General features: G+C 44.4%; 1 non-coding gene across 1 annotated transcript; it reads left to right on the top strand.

The window, feature by feature from the left end:
* Window positions 1-1,485: 1,485 nt before the first annotated feature.
* LOC148866202 (small nucleolar RNA R71) lies at window positions 1,486-1,592 on the top strand. The gene has a single exon (XR_016112147.1). It is a non-coding gene; the product is annotated as a small nucleolar RNA R71 (small nucleolar RNA).
* The last annotated feature ends 7,127 nt before the right edge of the window (window positions 1,593-8,719 follow it).

Below are 8,719 nucleotides of genomic sequence, written 5' to 3' on the forward strand. Positions count from 1 at the left end.
TTGTGTTGGGATGTTCCATGGTTTTAAATACATTGAACACCACTTCTTCACCATTGATTCTAAGGGTAAGTAGGCATTTTCACACATCAATTAAAGCATCACTAGTAGCAAGAAATGATCTCCCTAAAATTAATGGCATCGATCTATCCTCCTCCATATCCAACACAATGAAATCAACAGGGATGATGAAATTCCCTACTTTAACTAAGACATCTTCCACTATTCCCCTAAGGTATTTAATGCTTCGATCGGCCAACTATAGGGTAATAGTGGTAGATGTTAATTCATGCAATCCCAACCTTTTAAAAATAGAGTAGGGCATTAAATTTATACTAGCACCAAGATCACATAAAGCTTTTTCAAATTCAGTTCTCCCTATGGTGCAAGGTATAGAAAAACTCCCTGGATCCTGAAGCTTTGGGGGCAATTTATTTTGGAGGATGGCTGAGCATTCTTTGTTCAAATTTACCATCTCACATTCTTGCCATTTCCTTTTATTTGACATCACCTCCATCAAAAATTTGGCATATTTCGGCATCTGTGACAATACATCAAGAAGGGGGAGATTAATGTGTATATTTTGAAAACTTCTAAAAATTTCTCAAATTGTCTATCTAAGTTAGATTTCAAAATTCTTCCAGGGTAGGGGATAGGGAGTTTAATTTCATGTAAATTCAGTTTAGGTGTACTTCCCTCATCTTCCTTTTGCAGATTGGCCACATCAGCTTTCTTGTCTTCTTTTTGGATTTTGCCAACTACCTTCCCGCTTCTTACGGCTATGGCGTTCACATGCTTTTTGGGATTATTTTCTGTGTTGCTAGGCAGCCTTCCTTCTTTTCTCTCTGATAACATGCTCACCACCTACCCCATTTGAACTTCTAAGTTCTTAATCGATGCTTCATGGCTTTGGAATCTTGCTTCAATAGCATTGATGAACTTAGAAATCATCACATCCAAATTACTTTTTTTTTTTCTTGTGGGGGCAGCTATGGTTAGAATCCCATGGGTGCCTTTTGCTGATTGTTGCTCCATGAAAAGTTTGGATGACTCCTCCACCCTGGGTTGTATGTATTTGAATATGGGTTGTAGTTTGACTTGCCAGCATGAGAGATAAAATTAGCATTCTCATGGGAAATAAAATGACTGTTTAATTGAAAATCAGAATTAATATGTCCTATTTGACCACATAAATCGCATGAGATGCTAGATGGTGTATTCATGGCTGCGATACTAAAATTATCCAGTCTTTTATTTAAATTGGCTATTTGTACAGATAAGGATGCAAAGGAATCAATGTGGTGTACTCCCCTCTGATTGGTTCGATCATTGCTCCACTGGCAACTGTTTGATACCATCTCCTCCACTAAGTTATATGCTTCCTCTGGAGTTTTTCTCATGATTGTACCACCTGCGGCTGCATCAATAATGGACCGATTAGAGGGGCTAATGCCATTATAAAAGGTTTGTATTTGTCGCCAAATTGGTATCCCATGGTGAGGACACCTCCCAAGCATCTCTTTAAATCTTTCCCATGCTTTATACAGGGACTCCCTCTCAAATTGAGCAAAAGTAGTAATATCATTAATTAATTTTGCTGTTTTGGACAGTGGGAAATATTTAGCCAAAAAATTCTGGGTTAAATCATTCCAAGTGGTGATGCTTCCTACAAGGAGTGAGTTGAGCCAATCTTTAGCTCTATCACACAATGAAAAAGGAAATAATCTTAGCCTAATCGCATCATCACTAACTCCATTGTGTTTAAATGTATCACATATTTCAAGGAAATTAACAATGTGTGCATTAGGGTCATCACTTGGTAACCCACTAAACTGAATGCTTGTTTGGATCATTTGAATTATTGCAAGCTTTATTTCAAAATTATTGGCATGGATGGTAGGCTTGCAAATGTTGGATGTTGTCCCATCAATATTTGGACAAGCATAGTCCAAGAGGGTGTGATTTCCTTCTGCCATCTCTCCTTCTATCTCTATGGCTGGTTCGCAAATAACAACCTCTTCTCTTGATTTTTCTTTGTTGGCCCTTTGCAACAAGCGAAGGGTCCTTTCAATCTCAAGATCGAATTCTGCTAAACCTTCCTGTCTAGTGCGTGTCATGCACTAGTAAATCTGAACCAATAGAATTCGAACAAATAAATAAAAATAATAACAAAAATAAAAACAAATAAAAAGAAAATAATAACAGAAATAAAATGTCCAAATTAATCAAGGTTAACAAATTCTAATATTATTTAGGATTAAATCCCCGGCAACATTGCCAAAAACTTGATAGCTATAAAAATATAACTCTAGCAAGTGCACTAGTTATCAAGTAGTATAATAATATTGTTCCCATAGGGATTTAACAAAATAAGTATTAGAATCACAGTCTTCGCTAATTATTTGGACAGTCGAAATTTAGATTTAAGGGAACAAGAACTAATAAAAATTGGAAAATAAAAACAAGGGTGATCACTAATCAAATATGCAAATGGTGAAATCGCTAGGACTTTTGGTCCACCTAACCAATGCAATGAATATTGATGGGTCCAATTATCCAAGACTAATTGTTATTCCCATAAGCTGAGATTTTCTCAAATTTATTTAATATTCTCTCTCAAGATATACTAAACCTACGCCCATCAGGTAACCCTTCGATCTCTTGAGTAGAGCTCTCAAAATGAAAGTGCATTAAGTCCAAGAAAATCATTAAATTCAGATGAATCATGTATATACATCTCTATATACCATTCAATTCACACTATGAATTATTCTATCAATTATGTGAATTCCTCTCTTAATTCATTCACATAACCCAAATCAATTAAGAGGTGGCCAAGCTCTTAATTGCATTAAACACAATAATTCATAGACTATATGGAAATCACAATCTTGGATAAATCAAGAAAATAAAAATATATTCATTAACATGGTTAGGCTTTCCATAGCCTTAGCAAGAAACAAATCAATTCATGATGGAAGAATTAAAACAAACAAAGGGGAAGAAAGAACTCTTGAATTCGCCCATGGTGCTGAGATCTCCAATTCTTGAAGTTTCTTGAATTCTTGAACCTTTCTTGAACCCTTCTTGACTGATTGTTCCTTGCTTCTTGATTTAGATCAGAAGTTGAATGATTGAATGATTCAGTGATCAAGTGATACCTCCAACTGGTCTGCCCCCTCCTTCTTATAGATTAAAGGGGAGAGGGTGGTCTCCTCCTTTCTCTTGAAGTTGATCTTTACAAGAAATGGAAAGTCATATCCTAATTCTAACCCTATCTCTTAATCTCTTGAACTCAACCCCTTTTTCACTCTAAGATTACATCAAGAATTTAGATCTAGAAGGATTCTTCTTAGTTTCTTGTTCTTGGATTCGTAATAGACCTCCTCTGCGAATTGGGCTTCAGCCAGGCTTTTTTGCAGTTGGGCTTCAGTTGCGGATTGGGCCTTCCTATGAAATTGTCCCGAATTCAAGCATGGATTTGACTTCGATGCAGGCCGAATCTGAAAAGGCCCAAAATATGAAAGTTGTCAAATTTTCTCTTATCTTTCCAGTGGATCTTGAATCAGCCCATTTGAATTTCGGAGACACGAGTTAGGCCCAAATCACTAAACGATGTCGAAACTATGAAAAATCATCCGATTTGTCTTTCTTTGCTCTTGATGCCTTTTTCATACCCTGGACCAAAATACAAGAGATATGAGTCCAATTAGATGCTAATTTAGTATAAAAGACAGAATAATTGGGGATAAAAGTATGATAAATTCTACTCTCGTCAGACCCCGAGATCCGAGAACGCTGAGGCCGATGCCTTGTCCCGGTTAGCTAGAACAAGTAGCAATACCATGCGAACCGTGTATATAGAGGACTTACCTCGGCCTAGCACTCTCAGGGGGGGGGCAGGAGAGGTCGCTCCTATAGCACAAGCAGAGCCGAGCTAAATTGACCCACTCATGAGTTATCTGCTTCATGGGACCGTCCCTACAGAACGCAATGCGGCCCGAAGGGTAAAGCGCCAGTCAGCTAAGTACGTCATTATAGACAGACAACTGTATAGGATATCTTTCATGCTCCCCTACTTGCGCTGCTTGCTACCCTCAGAGGCCGAGCTCGTTCTCCGCGATACCCATGAAGGCTTGTGCGGCGGACACTTGGGAGCAGGGCTCTCATGTACAAGACATTACGACAAGGTTACTACTGGCCCACAATGAAGGCAGACGCACTCGAGCTCATCAGGAAGTGCGACAAGTGTCAAAGGCATGCCAGCATCCACCACCGACCCGCTGCCGACCTCAAATACCTCACCCGCCCATGGCCCTTCACATAGTGGGGAATCAACATGCTTGGCTCATTCCTGCCAGCGATAGGACAGAGGAGGTTCCTGGTCGTAGCAGTAGACTATTGTACGAAGTGGGTGGAAGCAGAATTCCTAACAACGATCATAGCCCGCAACATATAAAGCTTCTTCTAGAGGAACATAGTGTGTCGCTTCGGGCTACCATGGGTACTCATCTCTGACAACGGGAAGCAATTCAAGGATGTCAAGTTTAGAATTGGTGTGTCGAGATGGGAATTTAGCAAAATTTCACCTCGGTGGCACACCCCCAGGCGAACGGGCAAGCGGAAGTCACCAACAAAGCCATACTCCATGGACTGAAAGCTCGCTTAGCTCGAGCTAAAGGATTGTGGGTAGACGAATTTCCCAGTGTACTCTAGGCCTACCGGACCACCATCAAGACTACCACGGGTGAGACTCCTTTAACCTCACTTACGGTACGGAAGCAGTGATCCCAGTAGAAATCAAGGTTCCTACACTATGCTTGGAGGCCTACGACGAGGAGACAAATGATGACGAACTTCGTACCAACCTAGACCTGGTGTAAGAAGTACGGGACCTGGCATACATCCGGACTACAACCTACCAATAGAGAGTAGCTCAGTACTATAATGCCTGGGTCAAAAAGTGACACTTCTGTGTCGGCGACCTGGTTCTTTGGAAGGTTATGGTACCTGAGCCCGGTGTTGGTAAGTTCGGAACAAACTAGGAAGGTCCGTACCGAGTAAGATGGATATTCAGGGAAGGTATGTACGAGCTCGAGACCTTGGAAGGGAAGCAAGTACCTTGAGCATGGAACGTCAACAACCTGAGAAGATATTACTTGTGATCGTCGAACTGGAGAGAGGACTGCGATCACTCTGAGGGGCCCAAAAGCCATGATGCTGAGATGACATAAGACCTTGGCACTACGATAAGTCCTAGTCGCCTCTTCAGCATGGGCGGATAAGTCCTAGTCGCCTCTTCGGCATGGGCGGATAAGTCCTATTCGCCTCTTCGGCATAGGCAGACAAGTCCTAGTCGCCTCTTCGACATAGGTAGACAAGTCCTAGTCGCCTCTTCGGCATAGGAAAATCAGCCCTCATGCCTAAGGCATAGACAGTTCGGGTATAAAACCTACAACGTCTAGCACCTCGGCATATAATAACAGGTCAATCCCATTTTGAAGTCAGGCCCGATGGCTCGGCTATAAGGGACAACCGACACCTAAGTGAGTAGCCTGTGCATAGACAGGTCGGGTATATACCCTACAATGTCCGCCCACCTCGGCATACAATATGCAAAGTTACCCCTACTCCTAGTCTAGCTCGTTAGTTGTTATGGTTCCGAGCTTAGGATCGCATCATGGGTCGCTCCACCGCAGGAACCTCAGATCTTTCCTTGCTCTTGGCCTTGCGTACAAGCCCTATTTTGACTATCTCATGGGTGATTTGTCCAAGAGATCACCGAACTCTCCTTTACTCTCTTTCTTGATTGAATATTCAATATCCACATTCAATAATGGCGTCTCCTTAAACAGGAGATTAAAAGAGGAGGGTTCCTTGCTGGATTCGGCTAGGTTAGTCCTAAATGGACTCAAACTCCTACTTCTAATTAGACTACTTACTTTTAATGGTACTACAATTCCTTCTAAGAATAGGGGATAAGATAAGGGAGAATGGGATAAGGGATAAGGCGCATTCTCTTGACGTGTCCAGATAAGCGTGCACGCGGTGCCGCACGCAGTGCCGTTTCCACGCAGTGTGTGCGTGCGGTGGCACTGTTGCATAGTACATGCACGCGGCTCATGGTGCCGCTGCCGTGCGGTGCCGGTCATGTGCGCACTGCTGCCTTAACTGCTGCCGTGTGGTGCAGGTGCTCATAACATCACTCCCCTCCTGGACTACGAGCTTGTCCTCAAGCTTGAGGTCTAGATAGGCATTGTGGAGATCAGTCCAGGGGATCCAGGTCACCTCTACTAGAGGTAGTCCCTCCCATTCTACTAAAACCTCGAAGGTGCCTTGATGGATGTGGGACCGGATGAGGGCGTGAGGCTGGAGGATAGGTCTACCATCCTGCAAGGGGGTAGGGGAGGCACATGGTTGGGAGGAGTGCCAACATAAAGCTTTAAGAGGGACACATGGAAGATGTCACGGATCCTACTGTGCTCCAGGAGCTCGAGTTGATAAGCTACCTTTCCTATCTTCCTTAGAATCTTGAAGGGCCCGTAGAATTTGGGGGCCAGCTTAGGGGGCCCCTGGCGCCTGAGAGACAGCTGCCTATATGGTCGAAGTTACAGCCAAATGTACTGCCCCGGTTAGAAGGTGACTTCGTAGTGCCGCTGATTGTAGGCGTGTTTCATACATGCCTGTGCCTGCTGTAAGCGCAAGGAGACTTCAGCCAGGAGGGCATCGCGAGCTTGGAGGCTGCGGTCCACTTCTTCCAATCGCGTTGAGCCTGACTCATAGGACAGAAGGCGTGGAGGATCTTGATCATACACAACTCTGAAGGGAGTCATTCCAAGGGAGGAGTGATAGGATGTATTGTAGCAGTATTTAGCCCATGGGAGGTACTCCACCCAGCACCGTGGCTGGTCACCCACGAAGCAACGAAGGTACATATCAATTGTCCGGTTCACCACCTCTGTTTGGCCATCTGACTATGGATGGTAGGCTGAGGAGAAGGTGAGGGTTGTGCCTTGTAATCTAAAGTGCTCCTTCCAGAATGTGCTTGTGAAGATCGGGTCCCGGTCACTGACGATGGACTTGGGGATTCCATGTAGGCGAAAAATGTGGGTGAAGAAGGTATGGGCGACCGAGATTGCAGTATAAGGATGGGATAAAGGGAGGAAGTGATCATATTTGGAGAACCGGTCCACTACCACGAACAGGACTGACTTCCCCCTGACTTTGGGCAGCCCTTCGATAAAATCCATGACAATATCGGCCCAAATCTGCATTGGGAGGGAGAGGGGTTGGAGCAGGCCTGCAAGGTGCAAATTTTCCCATTTTTGTTGTTGGCAAACTGCGCAGTTCTGGATAAAGTCCCGCACCGAGGCCCTCATAGCTTGCCAATGGAAGTCAGCGTGAATATGATGCAGCATTTTTTGAATGCCCTCGTGTGTCGAGTGGTGTATGCTGGTGATGATGGAGGGGATTAGGGAGCAATCGGCGGGTAGGTAGATCTTCTTTTTGTAGAATACCAGCCCATCGTGGAGAGACTAGTTCAGGTTAGTAGACCCAAACTGTATTTGTTGGACCAGGTTATTCCATTCTGATGATTGTGGCAGTGTGTTCCGAATGTCTTCTAGCAGGGTGGCTCGTGGTTGGGAGATCGCATGGAGGAGCATACTATCTTCTTCTTGTTGGGATAGGGCATCTGCTACATGGTTCAGGGATCCTGCCTTGTAGTCCACCCGGAAATCAAAACCCAGAAGCTTGCTGATCCAATGTTGCTGTGGGGAGGTGGCCAGTCGTTGTTCCAGTAAGTATTTGAGGCTGTCATGGTCTGTTTTGACGATGAAGGATCTGCCCCACAAGTATGGCCTCCAGTGTTGTACTGCCTTGGCTAGGCCAATGAGCTCGCATTCATAAGCAGGTAATTTGAGATGGCGGTCAGCTAGCTTGCGGCTGAAGAAGGCTATCGGGTGCCCTTGCTGCTGAAGGATGGCTCCTATGCCTGTGCTGGAAGCATCACACTCGATTGTGAACTCAAGATCAAAGTTCGGTAGCTGGAGGACTGGTGTGGAAGAGAGGGCTTCCCTTAGGCTTAAGAATGCTGCATCGGTTGTGCTATCCCAGTGGAAGGCATTTTTCTTGAGTAGGTTGGTAAGCGGGGCTGGTAACAAGCCGTAATTTTGTATGAACTTTCGGTAGTACTCTGTTAGCCCTAGGAACCCACGGAGGGCCTTGGCGGACTGTGGCCGGGGCCAGTCCTTGATGGCCTAAATTTTGGAGTTGTCCACAGTTACACCTTGCCTGCTGATTACATGTCCAAGGTAAAGGACTTGGTGTTCCCTGAAGGAACACTTGGATCTTTTAAGGAAGAGTCGGTGCTGCTTTAGGAGCTCGAGAACGACCCGTAGGTGCTGAATGTGTTCCACCCACATCTTGCTATAGACCAAGATGTCGTCAAAGAAGACCAGTACATATTTACGGAGGTGGGAGTGGAAGACTTCATTCATCAGGGCCTAGAATGTGGAAGGGGCATTGCAGAGGCCAAATGGCATAACTAGGAACTCGAAATGGCCATGATGCGTTCTAAAGGCTGTCTTTTCTACATCTGTGGAAGACATCCTGACCTGGAAATAGCCTGACCTGAGGTTTAATTTGGAGAAGAATTCTGCGCCATGGAGTTCGTCCAATAATTTGTCTACGATGGGGATTGGGAATTTATCTTTGACGGTTC

This window comes from Nelumbo lutea, chromosome 3, assembly GCF_056320005.1.
Source record: "Nelumbo lutea isolate HS-2025 chromosome 3, American lotus-T2T, whole genome shotgun sequence".
Classification (NCBI taxonomy): Eukaryota; Viridiplantae; Streptophyta; class Magnoliopsida; order Proteales; family Nelumbonaceae; genus Nelumbo; species Nelumbo lutea.